This window comes from Schistocerca cancellata, chromosome 3, assembly GCF_023864275.1.
Source record: "Schistocerca cancellata isolate TAMUIC-IGC-003103 chromosome 3, iqSchCanc2.1, whole genome shotgun sequence".
Classification (NCBI taxonomy): domain Eukaryota; kingdom Metazoa; phylum Arthropoda; class Insecta; order Orthoptera; family Acrididae; genus Schistocerca; species Schistocerca cancellata.
Window position 1 is genome coordinate 431,676,183 of NC_064628.1, and position 17,910 is coordinate 431,694,092.

General features: G+C 47.3%; 1 protein-coding gene and 1 non-coding gene across 3 annotated transcripts in view; both read left to right on the forward strand.

Annotated features, from left to right (window-relative positions):
- Positions 1 to 17,910, forward strand: part of LOC126176736 (uncharacterized) — a 598,867-nt gene that overhangs the window by 56,991 nt on the left and 523,966 nt on the right. The gene's annotated exons all lie outside the window — the stretch shown is intronic.
- Positions 3,986 to 4,060, forward strand: Trnal-caa (transfer RNA leucine (anticodon CAA)). Its single transcript has one exon. It is a non-coding gene; the product is annotated as a tRNA-Leu (tRNA).

A 17,910-nucleotide genomic window follows, 5' to 3' on the forward strand; every position in this document is an offset into this window, starting at 1 on the left:
CTGGCGTTCTTGCACAGAATAAACAAACTCAAACTCGAGAAGAATCCAATGTATCATTTCTTTGAATTGTTTGGCTCTCTCTTACGTTATTTCAGCTTAAAAATTACCTCGGATTAACTAATGATATTGAAGTATCAGTCAAACGGCAGTTCAGAGAGATTCCTATTTCGCGGATCAAAATATTTTCTTAATATCCTAAATGAATATCTTAGTGTATTACAAGCCTTCCACACAGCTAGATTGGGTTATATCATCTTAAATTGTTCCGCGTTGTTATTCCATGGCACCAATGATTGTGACCAGTTCCTGTAACGGTTTGGTTGTGGCATGATAAAATAATTAGTGGCCTTTCCCTGTCTACACCGTTGGCATAACATGGGGTTATGTCGATAGCCATCTGCACTAAGTGTTGATCATCTGGGGGACTTCTTACATCTGCTAGCAATTTCCCCATTATGCTGCATCCCTGTAATCAGTCCATTCGTTCGCGAACAATCTGCGAAGTCTATCAATGTTATCTACAGCTACAAGCCAGAAGCCACCTAACGGTGCGTGGCGGGAGTGTACCCTGTACGACTACTAGTAATTTCCTTTCCTGTTCCAATAGCAAAAATGGCGAGGGGGTCGAACCGCACAATAACCCTGGATTTCATGTGGGACGGCGGTGGGGTGGGTGCACTGCTTTGGCCTGTTGTGCGGTTGTGAACCACTGAGAGCTACAGCGGGATGAAGTCTTTCCGTCGTTGCTATGTCCTTGGTTTATTACAATACAATACAAGTATCGATATCAATAGTCCTTTGTTTCGTGTATGACAATCTCTGGCGCAAATATAAGCATTCGAATTCTGTAGAGAGAAATACGCTTACGTATGACAGAATAATGCTGTGCAAAGGGGTGTGGCGCCGCATCTTGGTACACTTACGGTCAAATAACGCGCCTTATAACCTTTCATATATATATATATATATATATATATATATATATATATATATATATATATATATAACTATTCAGGAAGATGTGCGCTACAAGATGGACATATTTTTGAAAAATCGATTTTTTTAAATTTTTACGCCCTACCCACCCCTTAATCCGACTTGGTACGGATCCCAAACAGTCGAGAAGCATTCAAGAATAGGTCGCACCAGCGTCCTATATGCGGTTTCCTTGACAGATGAACCACACGTGCTCGTAGATACTTTATGGAAGTAAATGCTTCCAGTGGTTGTTCTGCTGTTTTGTAATCATACAATAAAGCATCTTTCAATCTATGTATTCGCAGTACGTTACATTTGCCACTCCCTGCACCTAGCGTCGATCCTCTGCAGGTCTTCCTGCATTTCGCTACAATTTTGTACCGTCGTTGCTTCTCTGTATACAACAGAATCATACGCGAAAAGCCTCTTGTAACTCCCTACATTATCGACCAGGTTGTTCGTATTACAAATAAGAATTTCTGCAGCCAAGATCGAGTATTAAAATATTCTGTCTTCCTCAACGACCGGTTTTGTCATAAGTCTGGGTGTCATCTTCGGACCTACAATTTAACAGGAGAAAAACATTACTATTGCAGTCTGCATGATTGTACAACCAATATACAAGTGGAAAAAGTAATAATCAGTTCACAATATAAACACTGATGAAAAAAGTCGCAACATCAAGAAAGACTTGGGTGACATAAACGAAAGCTGATAGGCGTCTTTCTCCATCTGAAAGATGATGCCTACTCAAATTTTGCGGCAGTCGCGTAAGAGTGGTGCTAGTAGCGCAAATAAGGTTTGCTTTAAACATAGGCGCTGTAACGTTCGCGATCCTTTGTTACCTGTAAGAATGGATGTGGTGAGTTGACGTCAGTCAAGAATACCTTTAAAGGGACCTGGTCGTGAGCGAATTTCCTATGGTTGATCACACTAACGTTGGTACACTTTTCTCAAAAACTATTTCTTGAAATCAAAATAAATTTAAAATATGCATAAGCTGTCACGTCTTCTACATGGAATATTGCTCATATGATAGTAGCGTTGGTCTCACAATAAAAATTCCAAAAAAAGGTATGTGACAAAAAATAGAATTAAAAAAAATCTAGTTGTTTGTCAAACCTTCAATGTGACTTCCATGACTCTAGACATTTTAATGAAAATGCCATAATTAATCTCTGTACCAAGTTTCATTGACGAAGATTTATTAGTTACAGAGAAAATTGGAACTAAAGCTAAAAATTTCACACTTTCTGGAAAATGCATTTAAAGTTTTTCTTAGAGTCTTTTTAATCTTCGTTCAAAGTAAAAGACTCGCCATGTACAGATCTCTCATCGTTGCGGATTTCTGTATCCTCCAGCTTACGTCTGGAGGCCCTCTTTTGTTTTAAATTTGTAGGACACTTTTCTCAGCCTCCCGCACTCTCAGCTGGTCAACTGACACAAGCGCATTCTTCATGTTCACCCCAGGCTCTGCGCCCACATCACCAAAAACTTTCAGCCTGCTGGCTTACTGGGGATTGGAATACAGCACTGCATCCGTGACACTAATTGTTAGTGCCCTGAGGCTCACAGACAATGTTTTAGGCAAGCGTTCCCACACACCATTACTGAAACTTGTGTGCCGGCCGGTGTGGCCAAGCGGTTAAAGGCGCTACAGTCTGGAACCGCGTGGCCGCTACGGTCGCAGGTTCGAATCCTGCCTCGGGCATGGATGCGTGTAATGTCCTTAGGTTAGTTAGGTTTAAGTAGTTCTAAGTTCTAGGGGACTGATGACCTTAGAAGTTAAGTCCCATAGTGCTCAGAGCCTTTTTTTTGAAACTTGTGTTGTGATTTTGAGCTCTTCCATGGACGCATTTCGCATGCATGTTTTTGTAACCTAGGTTTTAAAATATTTGCTACTGTCAGTGGTAGGGGATGGTTATGTCTATATTCATCACCAGTTGCACAAAGTCTCTGATATTTACACCATGACTCTGTGCCCCTGGTCCAAAACGGAATGACAGGGGTCCTCTGTTACCTTTAAACTTATTGTTACTATTAAACTTCCTTATTCTGCCCATATTTACGAAATGCACGGATAAAGTGTAACTATAAACACAATAATATTACTTCCATAAAATCAATTACTTTTTCAAATCATTACGACGAGTAAATCTAAAACAGATCGCTGAACTGACGTTCAACTCTTACCTACGCTCGCTTGAATGATGTAAAGACAAGGAAAGTCTTCTGCAGCAGGAATAGACACAGTTAAATTGACAGCACACAGAAGGGTGTGTGTGCCGTTCACAAAATGCTCTTCTTTCCCATTAATATGGCCCAAACTAATAAAAACCATACATATTCTGTTTCAGGATTAGATGAGACGTAACACAACAACAAAAAATTCTTCTTTTCGACAGATTTTCACTTCTTGGTTCCCTCTTGAGGCGACAATTATCAACACCCCACCGAGTTTGAACGAGCTCGTGCAGTAGGGCTATGAGAAGCGGGATGTTCCTTCTATGATACTGCAGAGAGATTTGGTAGGAATGCAGCCACTATACATGAGAATGTACGGTCGCAAGAAAAACGGGCTCCGAACGGCCATGTGGCACTACTGATCGTTCGACGTACGGCCACGTCGCATCGTACTGCGTCTGCAGCACATGTCTGAGCAGCAGTTGGCACCACAGTGACACAACAAACTCCAGAATGAGATTTTCACTCTGCAGCGGAGTGTGCGCTGATATGAAACTTCCTGGCAGATTAAAACTGTGTGCCCGACCGAGACTCGAACTCGGGACCTTTGCCTTTCGCGGGCAAGTGCTCTACCAACTGAGCTACCGAAGCACGACTCACGCCCGGTCTCACAGCTTTACTTCTGCCAGTATCTCGTCTCCTACCTTCCAAACTTTACAGAAGCTCTCCTGCGAACCAGGTTCGCAGGAGAGCTTCTGTAAAGTTTGGAAGGTAGGAGACGAGATACTGGCAGAAGTAAAGCTGTGAGACCGGGCGTGAGTCGTGCTTCGGTAGCTCAGTTGGTAGAGCACTTGCCCGCAAAAGGCAAAGGTCCCGAGTTCGAGTCTCGGTCGGGCACACAGTTTTAATCTGCCAGGAAGTTTCGACACAACAAACTGTTACAGACGGGTTACTTGAAGGACAACTCCGAGCCAGACGCCCTGTAGCGTGTACTCCGCTCTTACCCCAACCACCGCCATTTGCGACTTCAGTGGTGTCAAGCGAGAGCTTATTGGAAGGCGGAGTGGAGATCTGTAGTGTTTTCTGGTGGAAGCTGGTCCTACCTCGGTGCCAGTGATGGCCAGATGTTTAGGAGGAGGCCAGTTGAGTACCTGCAGCCAGACTGTCTGTGTGCGAGACACGGTGGACCCACACCTGGAGTTATGTTCTAGGGTGCTATTTCGTATGACAGCAGGAGCACTCTCATGATTATCCCTCGCACCCTGACTCCAAATGTGTGCGTCAGTCTGGTGATTTGACCTGTTGTGCGACTCTGCACCCAGGGGCAGGAACGCTCGCCCACATACCGCTGTTGTAGCCCAACAAGCTCTGCAGAGTGTCGACACGCTGCCTTGGCCTTCTCAATCAGCAGGTCTGTCCCCAGTCGAACACCTAAGGGACATCATCGGACAACTCCAGCCTCATCCACAGCCATTAACCGTCCCTGTGTTGACCGACTAAGAGCAACAACCATGGAACTCCATACCACAAACTGACATCTAGCACTTGTACAACACAATGCATGCACGTTTGCATACTTGCATTCAACGTTCTGGAGGTTATATTGGTTATTAATGTACCAACATTTCACATTTGCAATGACCTATATCACGCTTACACTAACCTGCGAACTTGCAATTTTAATCATTTAAATATTTTACCTAGGGAAATATATTTACGAAATTTCGTTCTTCCATGGAGCCGTTATAGGCACGGCCTGTCAGAAGACACTTGAGCAAGCATTCAGTGGTAGCATTGCCGCGCAGTTACACACTGTGCTAACAGGTGGTGTAAGTCAGCCGTTACAACGATTATTAAATATTCTTTGAAATACTACAGTGTATCCACTAGACGCATTGATACAGGAATGGTTATTTTATAATGAGAAAATTATCTATTGGTCTAAGTGAAAACAACGGTAAGCATTTATATAATATCCCAACATAAGCAAAGACTGTCAGTTCACCTGAATCACCAATACAATTATATCACTACGTACTACATTTATAGCAGATGAATGCAGATGAATTATCCCCCACGTAGATCTTCTATGACTTGATTCCATTCCCCATCCACTCCTTTTCCTCGAACACATCCACGTCCTCTACACCTCCCGCAGACTTGACCCCCCCATCTCCTGGCTACTCCTCTCTTCTCCAACCCCCGCCCACTGCTGCGCCTTCACTGTTGTGTCCCCCCTAACCTCCACCTCTACACCCTTCATCTCTTTTCCCAAGGTGCCCCCCCCCCCCCCCAGGGGGTCCACAACTCTTTTGTGGATACGTGCGTGGCGAGCACGGGCCCCGAGCTATTGCAGCCTTCTTTCTCTCCAAGGCTGCATTTCCTTCCCCTTCCCCTCCTTTCCCCTCCTTGCTCCTTTCCCGTCGCCCTCTCCTCTCCCTCTCTTGGTGTCCTTGCTTATGTTGGCCCCCCCTATCTTCCTGGTTCTGTTGGTTTTACAATTTGGCTTTGTTGCGTAATCATCTCCTCCTTTTGGCATTCCTTGGTCCCCCTCTGGGGTTTGACCTCCATTAAAAAATTTCTCCTCTGTAGTGTGAGCCAATTGGGGAAGAACACCTTACCTAGTGTCTCCAACGTGCACCCTCCTAGTACATTCCACCTTTTCTTTCACATTGTTGTCTGATGCTAGGGTGCATAGCCAGCACAGTAGCCAGCCCGTGTGGTGGGGTCGCTATGTACCCTTTTGGTTGAGCCCCCTGAACACACAGGGATCACACTTCTGATACCTGAGCTGTGACTTCCTCATGCATGCCTTGGAGTGGTTGCTCGTCATCATGGAGCACCAGAACTCCCAGCAATGGCCGCCGTGCCAGACGGCCCTTGCCGTGGCTGGGTGGCGCCCGTGAGGAGAGCCCCTGATTGGAGTGGGTGGTATCAGGGCGGACGCTATGCAAATGAAATGCATACGGGCCCAGAACTCTGGCCATTCTTCTGCGGCCGTCTATCTGCATGGAACTGATTCCTCAAGTGCTGCTTCTCTTGCTCCTTCGGCCTTCCCTTCCATGGCTACCCCCTGGGAAGAGGATCAGGCCCGTCGGCTAGGGGTGAAACCTTTCCCCCTTTATCTAGTTTGCACCAGGACTGATGGAGATACTTTCACCAATACCAAACCTTTATTCTTTGTGGAACACATTGAAGACAAGTTTGGCGAAGTTGACTACCTGAGCAAGATGCGGTCGGGTTCGTTGCTGATCAAAACTGCTTCAGCTGCCCAATCTGCGGCCCTTCATGCCTGTACCCATATTGGCACAATTCCTGTGTCCATTACCCCCCCCCCCCCCCCCGCCCCACCAGTCTCTAAATATGGTACAAGGTGTGATTTTTCACAGGGACCTCATCCTTCAAACTGATGAGGAACTTCGGGACAATCTCGGACGGCGGGGTGTTCAGTTTGTTCGACGTGTTCAGAAGGGTTCTAAACACAATCGCATTGATACTGGTACCTTTATCCTGGCCTTTGGAGGGGATACCCTCCCTGAGAAAGTTAAGATTATGGTTTATCGATGTGATGTGAAGCCGTACATCGCACCTCCTATGAGGTGTTTTAAGTGCTTGCGTTTTGGACACATGTCTTCCCGCTGTTCCCAGGCCCCTCTCTGTGGTAACTGTGGACGTCCACTCCATGAGAGGAGTCCCTGTGTTCCCCCTCCTGTGTGTGTAAATTGTCATGGTAGTTGTTGTGGGTTGGCAGGAGAGCCAACACCGGTCTGAGAGGAAGCCGAAAGGCACGCGTTTTAGCTCACGCAGGCTGGCGTGAGGTCTGGAACAGGACAAGGAAATTAGACTGTCGCAAAAAAGGAAGTAGCTGTTGGAATACTTAACTTTAATCCGTAAATGGTGAACGTCGCTCTTGACTGCGCATGTTTTACAGCATCAATAGTAACTGGTAATGGCGCCTTGCTAGGTCGTAGCAAATGACGTAGCTGAAGGCTATGCTAACTATCGTATCGGCAAATGAGAGCGTATTTTGTCAGTGAACCATCGCTAGCAAAGTCGGTTGTACAACTGGGCGAGTGCTAGGAAGTCTCTCTAGACCTGCCGTGTGGCGGCGCTCGGTCTGCAATCACTGATAGCGGCGACACGCGGGTCCGACGTATACTAACGGACCGCGGCCGATTTAAAGACTACCACCTAGCAAGTGTGGTGTCTGGCAGTGACACCACACTAGTCATTCTCCACGTTCACCAGATTGCCCAGTATATAAGAAGATACAGGAGTATAAGTCCCTCGATCGTTTAACCTACACAGAGGCCCGTAAGAAATATACACGTCTTCACCCTGTGTCCATGACATCTAGTTACACCTTGGTTACATCTTCACCCCTTCCTCCCCCTTCCTTACCCCCATCCCGGACCCCTCTCCTCCCCCCTCCCCTGCGGCTCCCACACCTTCTCCTCTGGGCGCTGCTCCCCCTCCCCAGCCGGAGAAGTGTCCCACTCCTTCGGCGTCTGCCGGTCAAGGGCGCCTCTCCCGGGATGCCCCTTCCCGGCACCTTCCAGGCCAAAGGTCTGCTGCCGCGCGACGACCGCGAGAGCCGCGGTCTGTCGGCCCCCAGGTCGCCCGGTCTCTTTCTGTTCCTGATCTTGCTGCAGCTGGGTCCTTTATGCCACACAGCCCTCCTCGATCTCAGCCTGAAAAGAAGAAGAAACTTAAGTCCCGGGACAAAGAGCCTCTGGTGTCACCGGAGGTCCCTTCCCCGACTTCACAACCGGATTCTGACCTGTCGTTCATGGATGTCGCCCCCTCCTTGTCGGTGACGTGTGGGGATCCGGCGGTATGACTGGCTTAAGCGTGTTCAGCCCCCATTTAAATCATCGTTCTGTGGTTCTCCAATGGAATTGTAATGGATACTATCGTCACCTTCCGAAACTGAAATCCCTTCTTTCGTCTTACTCTGCAGCTTGTGTGGTTCTCCAGGAATCTCATTTCACTGATGCTCACTCACCGACCCTCCGTGGGTTCCGTGTTTTCTGTCGAAATCGGGTCGGACCCCTGTGGGCTTTTGGTGGCGTTTGTACGTTGGTCCGTACAGACATTGCTAGCACGTGGATTCCTCTTCAAACTACACTGGAAGCAGTTGCTGTTAGGGTCCACCTAGACTCTGCGGTCACAGTTTGCAATCTTTATCTCCCTCCTGACAGGACTCTTACACCTGCTGCCTTAACTGCCCTTCTTCAGCAACTTCCTCCTCCCTTCCTCCTCCTTGGGGATTTTAATGCTCATCATCCCTTGTGGGGCAGTGCCTTTCCATCTAGGCGAGGTCTTCTCATTGACCAGTTAATTGCAGACCACGACTTGTGCCTTCTTAATCATTGCTCCCCTACTCGTTTCAGTGCCGGTCATGGTACCTTTTCTGGCATTGATCTTTCTCTTTCTTCTCCCTCTCTCCTCCCTTCATTACACTGGTCGCCACACGACGAACTTTGTGATAGTGACCATTTCCCATTGATTATCTCGCTTCCTTCCCGCTCCCCGATGGACAGGTTACCTCGTTGGTCTTTCCAACGCGCCGATTGGCCTCTATACACTGCACAGGTCGTGTTTTCTCCCTCTTTGTCGGGTTGTATTGATGACGTCCTACGTGACGTGTCTGACGCGATTGTTCGCGCTGCTAACCTTGATGTCCCGCGCTCATCTGGACCATTTCGTCGCCGGCAAGTCCCATGGTGGAGTATGGCCATTGCCATTGCCATCCGTGATCGCCGTCGAGCTTTGCAACACTTTAAGAGGCACCCATTCATAGCCAGCCTTACTACCTTTAAACGCCTCCGCGCTAAAGCCCGTTATTTAATCAAACAGATCAAGCGGATATGTTGGGAACGATTAGTTTCTTCCCTTGGTTCTACTGTCCCTATGTCACGGGTATGGGCTACACTTCGCTCTCTCCAAGGTTGCCATCGGCAGTCCACCCTCCCAGGCCTTCACCTCCCATATGGCCTTTGTACAGACGCATTAGTTCTTGCAGAACATCTTGCGACCCATTTTGCAGTGGCATCAGCATCAGCCTCCTATCCAGCTGCTTTCCTTCATCAGAAACAGCGGGCTGAAGCTTCCACCTTATGTTTTACCCCCCGTGAGTCAGAATCTTACAACGAACTTTTTACTGAATGGGAATTTCTTTCTGCTCTATCTTCTTCTCATGATACGGCCCCTGGCCGAGATTCCATTCATAACCAACTGCTTCAACATCTCAGTGCTCCACAACGACAACATCTTCTTCGGGTGTTTAGCCGTATCTGGCTCCAGGGTGACTTCCCTTCTCAGTGGTGGGATAGCATCGTGGTTCCTGTCCTTAAGCCTGGTAAGAACCCCCTGTCTGTTGCCAGCTATCGGCCAATTAGTTGGACCAATGTTGTTTGTAAGTTACTTGAATGGATGGTAGCCCATCGGCTCCATTGGGTCCTCGAATCTCGGGATCTATTGTCCCCTTACCAGTCTGGCTTTCGAGAGGGACGGTCTCCAATCGATCATTTACTTCGCTTGGAATCCGCAGTTCGGCAGGCTTTTTCCCAGCGCCGCCATTTGGTTGCAGTGTTTTTTGACCTTCGCAAGGCCTATGACACGGCCTGGCGCCATCACATCTTACTTACCCTTCATCAGTGGGGTCTTCGGGGCCCATTCCCGATTTTTATCCGCCAGTTTCTGTTCCATCAGTCATTCAGAGTTCGAGTTGGTACTGTTTTTAGTTCTCCACGGACCCAGGAGACGGGCATTCCTCAGGGTTCTGTCTTGAGTGTCCTTCTTTTCCTCATTGCTATCGATGGACTTGTGGCCTCTGTCGGTCCGTTGGTCGCCCCTGCCCTGTATGTGGATGATTTCTGCATTTGTGTTAGTTCCTCCTCGATGGTATCTGCAGAACGGCAGCTCCAGGGAGCTATACGGCGTGGCTCTGCATGGACCCTCTCACACGGGTTTCAATTCTCTCCTTCAAAATCGCGGGTGATCCACTTCTGTCGCTGTACTACGATCCACCCTGATCCAGAGCTCTATCTCGATGCACAACGATTGCCTGTGGTCCCACAGTTTCGTTTTCTGGGTCTTCTTTTCGACAACAAGCTCACTTGGCTGCCCCATATCAGACTTCTGAAGGTAGGATGTTTTCATAAACTCAATGTCCTTTGCTTCCTTGCCCACTCCTCTTGGGGTGCGGACCGTTCCCTCCTTCTCTGTCTTTATTGTGCTCTAGTTCTGTCTCGCTTGGACTATGGTTGTCAAGTTTATGGTTCAACTGCTCCTTCCACACTGCACGTGCTGGATCCAGTCCACCATCGTGGTATCCGTTTGGCCACCGGTGCCTTTCCTACTAGCCCTGTTGATAGTCTCCTGGTTGAAGCTGGGATCCCCCCCCCCCCCCACCCCACCCTTTTTGTTCGGCGGTCCCAGCTTCTGGTGTCTTATGCACTCGCTATCCGTTCCTCTCCCACTCATCCTTCCTATTCTATCCTGTTCCCAGACCATGGACGTCGCCCACCCGACTCCCGCCCTCGGGCGGGTTTACCGGTTGGGCTCTGCCTTGCGTCTCTTTGCCATGATTTTCAGCTTCCTTCTTTGTCCTGTCTTCCTCGCTCCCTCCCCTCCACCCCCACTTGGTTAGTTCCTCGGCCTCGAATTCGGATGGATCTCCGCCGAGGTCTGAAAGATTCCATCCCCCCCAGTGGTGTTCCGTTCCTTTTTCCGCCAAATTTTATGGGAGTTTCGGGATGCTGTTGTTTTTTTACACTGATGGCTCTAAATCTGCTGATCATGTGATGTATGCCTTCACGTCCTCTGTTGGAACGGAAAATCATCTGCTGCCACCTACATGTCGGGTGTTTACTGCGGAATTGATGGCAATTTCCCAGGCCCTTACCTTTATTAAACAGTCCCAACACAACCGCGTTTTGTTATGTACAGACTCGATGAGTGGCCTTCTTGCTATTGACCGGTGTTTTTCGCGCCATCCCTTGGTCTCTGCCATCCATGACCATCTCGCTGATATTCACCGTGCTGCTTGTTCCATTGACTTTCTTTGGGTCCCTGGCTATGTGGGTATCCCGGGTAATGAGCTCGCTGATCGTTTGGCTGGGGGAGCAGTCACTTACCCCCCGTTTTCTGTAACCCCTCCTGCAGCGGATTTACGGCTTCACATCAAATCCCACTTCGCACAGTCATGGGCCACTTCTTGGGAGGCTACTCCCCTGTCTAATAAACTTCGTGCGATTAAGTTGACACCAGGCCCATGGCGTTCTTCCTTTCGCCTCTCCCGAAAGGACTCGACCAGACTGTGTCGTCTCCGCATCGGACATACCAGGCTGACCCATGGTTTTCTTTTGCGTGATGAGCCACCCCCACTTTGTGGTTGTGGAGCCTTCCAGTCAGTAGCCCACATTTTGGTTGAATGCCCCCTTCTTTTGGCTCTGCGTGCTAAGTAGAGACTCCCCCACACTTTATCTTTGATGTTGGCTGACGATTCCCGGATGGTCTCTCTGGTTCTAGGTTTCCTCCGGGAAAGTGGTTTTTATTCTCAGTTTTAATGTTTTTAATCCCTCTCTGGTGTTGGGGCAGGGCGGTGAGTGTCCCACTGTAAGCCGTGTTCGGAGATTCCCGATTCACCTCCCTGACCGAGATCCTCTTTTCTTCCCCTTTTAGTCTGTTTTACCCTTTTTTTTAAAGGATTGGTTAGTCTCCTTTTCCCATACGTACTTCTACATTCTAGCGGTTGCACCTTTTAAGTCACAGGTGGTCTTGCCTATGCTGCATCAGCATAGCGTTGGGTTCGTTCTCTTGCTGACTTCCCTCATTTTGTTTTTACCATTGACAACATGACTGCCCTTTTACGTGTTTAGCCTTTTCTCTTTTATTGTTCTGACTTTCCTGAGATGTCACATTAGCGGAATGGACCACATTTGAAACAAGGGACTGATGACCTTGCTGTTTGGTCCCTTAAACTTCAAACAACCAACCAACCCAAGGTGGCTTCCGTCAACTCCCCCTCCCAGATGATGCCCTCTCTCCCTCCATTTATCCCTCCTATCAATCTGATCCTCACCTCCTCCTCCCTAACTCTGTCCTTTTCCCGGGCCCCCTCTTCCCCCCCCAGTCCCTCCTGTTTTTCCCTGCCTACCCTCTCTTTGACTCCATTCTCTTCCTCGAGTCCTTTTTCTTTCCCCTCCTCTGCCTTCCCCACTCCTTTTCCTATCTACCCTGCTCCCCTTTTTTATGTGTTTTCTCCATTTATTGGCTCCCCCTCTTGATTTTCCTCCCCCCCCTTTCTGTCCCCTTATCTGTCCGCCCCCCTCCCAATCTGCTTTAGGCTGTGATGCATTATCTTCGTGTCTACTCGATAGTGCAGTGTTTAAGTGAGTATTAAGTGCTGTGCATCCCCTTTTTTATGTGTTGCAAACAGAAACCATACTCTCGCTAGGTAGTTTTTTATTTCATGCGAACAGAAACCAGACTGTCGCCTTGTTCATTAAATTGTACCTGTCTACTTACGGTGTGTGTTCATTAGCATCGTCAACCCCGTGTTTCTCTTTTTTAACTTCCACAACGTTCCGCCATTTTGCAATTATTAAAAAGGTCACCGTTTTATCTCCTGTTTTTTATTGTTTTGTTATCTTCTCATTATGTTTTTTAACTCTTCTGTAGGCTGTAGAGTGGCATAAACGAAAAAAATTATCTTGTTGATGGTGACTATACATACAGTCCTACTTCCAGCATTTACAAAATCATCCACAAAACTATACCAACGACATTCTCATGCAGACGTTTAAGTGTAATGTCAGCAACAGTTGGCTAAGGATATACTTGCAGGCCAGCATGCCTTGGAAATACAGCTCCAACATTCAAACATTCTTGGGAAAATAATATAGACAGTAAAAATAAAAAATATATAATATGCTGAAAAACTGTAAACTGCAATATGAAGCACCTATGGGTAAATATTACACCTCTTTTATGACAAATGGCGTATCAAATTTAACAAGAACATGCTTAACAAGTAGTATAAATGTAATGTGATCTCGTTATGGTTGTGCGATTCACACACAGTAGTACTATTTACAGAAGATATGTAAAAATTATTGTGATCAGGTTGTTACGCTTTTCCACTTATATATTGGTTGTACAGTTACGCAGATTGTCATAGTAATGGAATATTGATATTGTAGATCCTAAGATGACAGCTAGATGCTGTCGAAACCGGTCATTGAGGAAACAAAACTATTTCAATACGCAATCTTGACTGCAAAAATTCTTATAGTTGCAAAAATTCTTATTTGTTACCAAAGATCAGATCACGTACAGCCAACATGTGCAACTTATGTAAATATATGTACTGAAAGGTAATGGCCCTGTAAGACTGTCTTGTGCCACGCCCGAAGTTACTTTTTTGTCTGCAGACTTCTCTCCGTTCAGAATAGGGTGTCATGTTCTGTTTACTAGAAACTCTTCAGTCCAGTCACACAGTTGTTCTGATAATCCGTAAGCTACTGTTTGGCTCATCTGGTGGCAGTGCGGAACTGTCTCGAACGTCTTCGGAACCCGAGGAACACAACATCTACGTGAATGTGTTTGGCTGCTGCTTTCTGGATCTCTGGACGAACAGAGCGAGCCGGGTTTCACACGATCGTTGTTTTCGCAATCCGTGTTGATTCCTACGGAGGACACTTTCGATCTCCAGAAATGTCATTATTTTCGAGCTTAAAACGTGTTCCAAAATTCTACAATCAACCGACGCCACATATAGACCTATAGTTTTGTACGTCTTTTCGACGACCTTTGCTGAAAACGGGAATGATATCTGCTTGTTCTCAATCATTAGGAACGCTTCGCTCCTATAGAGACCAACGATGCACTGCTGCCCGAAGATGGGAAGTTCTTTTGCGTACAATGTGTAGAATCGAACTGGTATCCCGCCAGATTGAGTGGCCTTTCCGCTGTTGAGCGATTTCAGTTACTTTTTTATCTCTTGGTCACTTATTTCGATATCTGTCAATTTGTCGTTCGTGCGACGATTTTCAAGGAGGAACTACAGTGCGACCTTCTTTTGTGAAATAGTTTTGCGAAAAGACTTTTAGTGGTTCGGACATTTATTAGTCACTGGTATTACGGCCACAGAGTGTCTGGACAGAAGACAGTGACCAATTCAATGATTTAACAAATGAGCAAATCTTCTTAGGATTTTCTGTAAAATCTGTAGACAGAATTTTACTTTCGAGTTCGTTGAACACTTCACGCATAGACCGCCTTACGCTGGTTTTAGCTTCATTTAGCTTTTACTTGTCTGTAAGGCTTTGGCGGCGTTTCAGTTTGCTCCTGACTTGTCAGAATGGTTTGATGAACATGGAAATAATATCATCTGAAACCTACTGGCAGATTAAAACTGTGTGCCGGACCGCGACTCGAACTCGGGACCTTGGTCATTCGTGGGCAAGCGTTCTACCGACTGAGCTACCCAGGGACAACTCAATCCGTGTCGTCACAGCTGTACTTTCGCCAGAATGTCGTCTCCTACCTTCCAAACTTCACAGCAGCTCTCCTGCGATACTGCAGAACTAGCGCTCCTGGAAGAAAGAATGTTGCGGAGACATAGCTTGCCAGAGCCTGAGGGATGTTTCCAGAATGAAATTTTCACTCTGCAGCGGAGAGCTTCTGTGAAGTTTGGAAGGTAGGAGACGGGGTACTGGTGCAAGTAAGGCTGTGAGGATCGGGCGTGAGTCGTGCTTGGGTAGTTCAGTCAGTAGAACATTTGCCCGCGAAAGCCATAGGTCCCGAGTTCGAGTCGCGGTCCGGCACATAGTTTTAATCCGCCAGGAAGTTTCATATCAGCGCACACTCCACTGCAGAGCGAAAATTTCATTCTGATAATATCATCTGTCTGTCCCCCTCCGCCGGCCGTGGTGGCCAAGCGGTTAAAGGCGCTACAGTCTGGAACCGCGCGGCCGCTACGGTCGCAGGTTCGACTCCTGCCTCGGGCATGGATGTGTGTGATGTCCTTAGGTTAGTTAGGTTTAAGTAGTTCTAAGTTCTAGGGGACTGATGACCTTAGAAGTTAAGTCCCATAGTGCTCAGAGCCATTTGAACCATTTTTTTTGTCCCCTTCCCCTTTCCACGTCACCTACCTGACCTCAATCCTACTGCTGTGAGAGCATCTATGTCACCACTAAACCTCAGGGCGATGCTCTGAGGTCTCTCACTGTCGTTGAATCCAAGCTATGACATGACGCCATCTTCATCTGAGCTAAACGAAATTCTCCTCGCTTCTAGGTACGCGTCTCTAATTTAGTTGCTCAAGAATTTACTTCCTCGTGATACCACTTGACGACATTTCTCCCTAAACTTTTAAATCTCTTTGATTCAGCGCTTGCTCTGAAACTTATCGATTTCATGAGTGTTATTGGCAACTACGGTTCAACTAACTTATAACCGGCTGCTTTAATCCGTCTCTATGTAACTACAGTACAGAAGTCATGGGATACCTAATAATGTCATGTCGGACCTTCTTTTGCCCGGGATAGTGCAGCAACACAACGTGGCATGGACTCCACAAGTCGTTGAAAGTCCCCTGCCGAAATACTGAGCCAGGCTACCTCCACAGCCTTCCATAATTGCGAAAGTGTTGCCGGTGCATGATTTTGTGCACAAACTGGCCTGTCGATTTTGTCCCCTAAATCTACGATGGGATACATGACGGGCGATCTGGGTGGCGAAATCGTTCGCTCGAATTGTCCAGAATGTTCTTCAAACCCATCGTCAACAATTATGGCCCGGTGATATGGCGCATTGTCAGCCATAAAAACTCCATCGTTGTTTGCGAACATGGAGGTCATAGATGGCTACAAAGAGCCTCCAAGTAGCCGTAAATTACCAAATCCAGTCCATGATCGGTTCAGTTTGACCAGAAGACCCAGTACATTCCATGTAAACACTGCCCATACCAGAATGAAGACATCACCAGCTTGCACGGTGCCTTGTTGACAACTTTGGTCCATGGCTTCGTGGAATCTGCGCCACTCTCTAACCCTACCGTCAACTCTTACCAACTGAAGTCGGGGCTAACCGGACCAGGCCACGGTTTTCCAGTCGTCTAGGGTGCAACCGATATGGTCACAAGCCCATTGTAGAGGCTCAGTGGGCGATGTGCTGTTAGCAAAGGCACTCGGGTCCAACATCTGCTGTCGTAGCCCATTAACGCCACATTTCGCCGCACTGTCTTAATGGGATACGTTCCCTGCACTTATTTCATGCAGTGTTGCTTGTCTGTCGGCTCTGACAACTCTACGCAAATGCCGCTGCTCTCGGCCTTTATGTGAAGGCCATGGCCACTGCGCTTCCCGTAGTGAGATGTAATGACAGAAATTTGATATTCTCAGCACACTATTTACACAGTGGATCTCAGAATACTGAATTCTCTAGCGATTTCCGAACTGGAAAGTCCGATACGTCTATCTCCAACCACCAATCCGCGTTCATAGTCTGTTAATGCCCGTCGTGCGACCATAATCGCGTCGGAAATCTTTTCACACGAATCGCCTTGCCTGTGTACGGTGGCAGTATTTCTACTCCTGTAAAGAATAAAAAATCTGCACATCAGATTTCAGTGCCACCTCTTGCCCTCCTCCCCGCCTCCCCACTCCCTTCGTCCCCCTCCTAGATGTCATGCCACCGTACAAACCATAGGCGATAAAAAGCTTCAGTACAGCGCAGGCCGATGTTTTGGACCTTCTACCGAAACTATTCATGGTTCCCAGTACATCAATGTCTACATCTACATCTACATCCATACTCCGCAAGCCACCTGACGGTGTGTGGCGGAGGGTACCTTGAGTACCTCTATCGGTTCTCCCTTCTATTCCAGTCTCGTATTGTTCGTGGAAAGAAGCATTGTCGGTGTGCTTCTCTGTGGGCTCTAATCTCTCTGATTTTATCCTCATGGTCTCTTCGCGAGATATACGTAGGAGGGAGCAATATACTGCTTGACTCTTCGGTGAAGGTATGTTCTCGAAACTTCAACCAAAGCCTGTACCGAGCTACTGAGCGTCTCTCCTGCAGAGTCTTCCATTGGAGTTTATCTATCATCTTCGTAACGCTTTCGCGATTACTAAATGATCCTGTAACGAAGCGCGCTGCTCTCCGTTGGATCTTCTCTATCTCTTCTATCAACCCTATCTGGTACGGACCCACACTGCTGAGCAGTATTCAAGCAGTGGGCAAACAAGCGTACTGTAACCTACTTCCTTTGTTTTCGGATTGCATTTCCTTAGGATTCTTCCCATGAATCTCAGTCTGGCATCTGCTTTACTGACGATCAACTTTATATGATCATTCCATTTTAAATCACTCCTAATGCGTACTCCCAGATAATTTATGGAATTAACTGCTTCCAGTTGCTGACCTGCTATTTTGTAGCTAAATGATAAGGGATCTATCTTTCTATGTATTCGCAGCACATTACACTTGTCTGCATTGAGATTCAATTGCCATCCCCTGCACCACGCGTCAATTCGCTGCAGATCCTCCTGTATTTCAGTACAATTTTCCATTGTTACAACCTCTCGATACACCACAGCATCATCTGCAAAAAGCCTCAGTGAACTTCCGATGTCATCCACAAGGTCATTTATGTATATTGTGAATAGCAACGGTCCTATGACACTCCCCTGCGGCACACCTGAAATCAATCTCACTTCGGAAGACTTCTCTCCATTG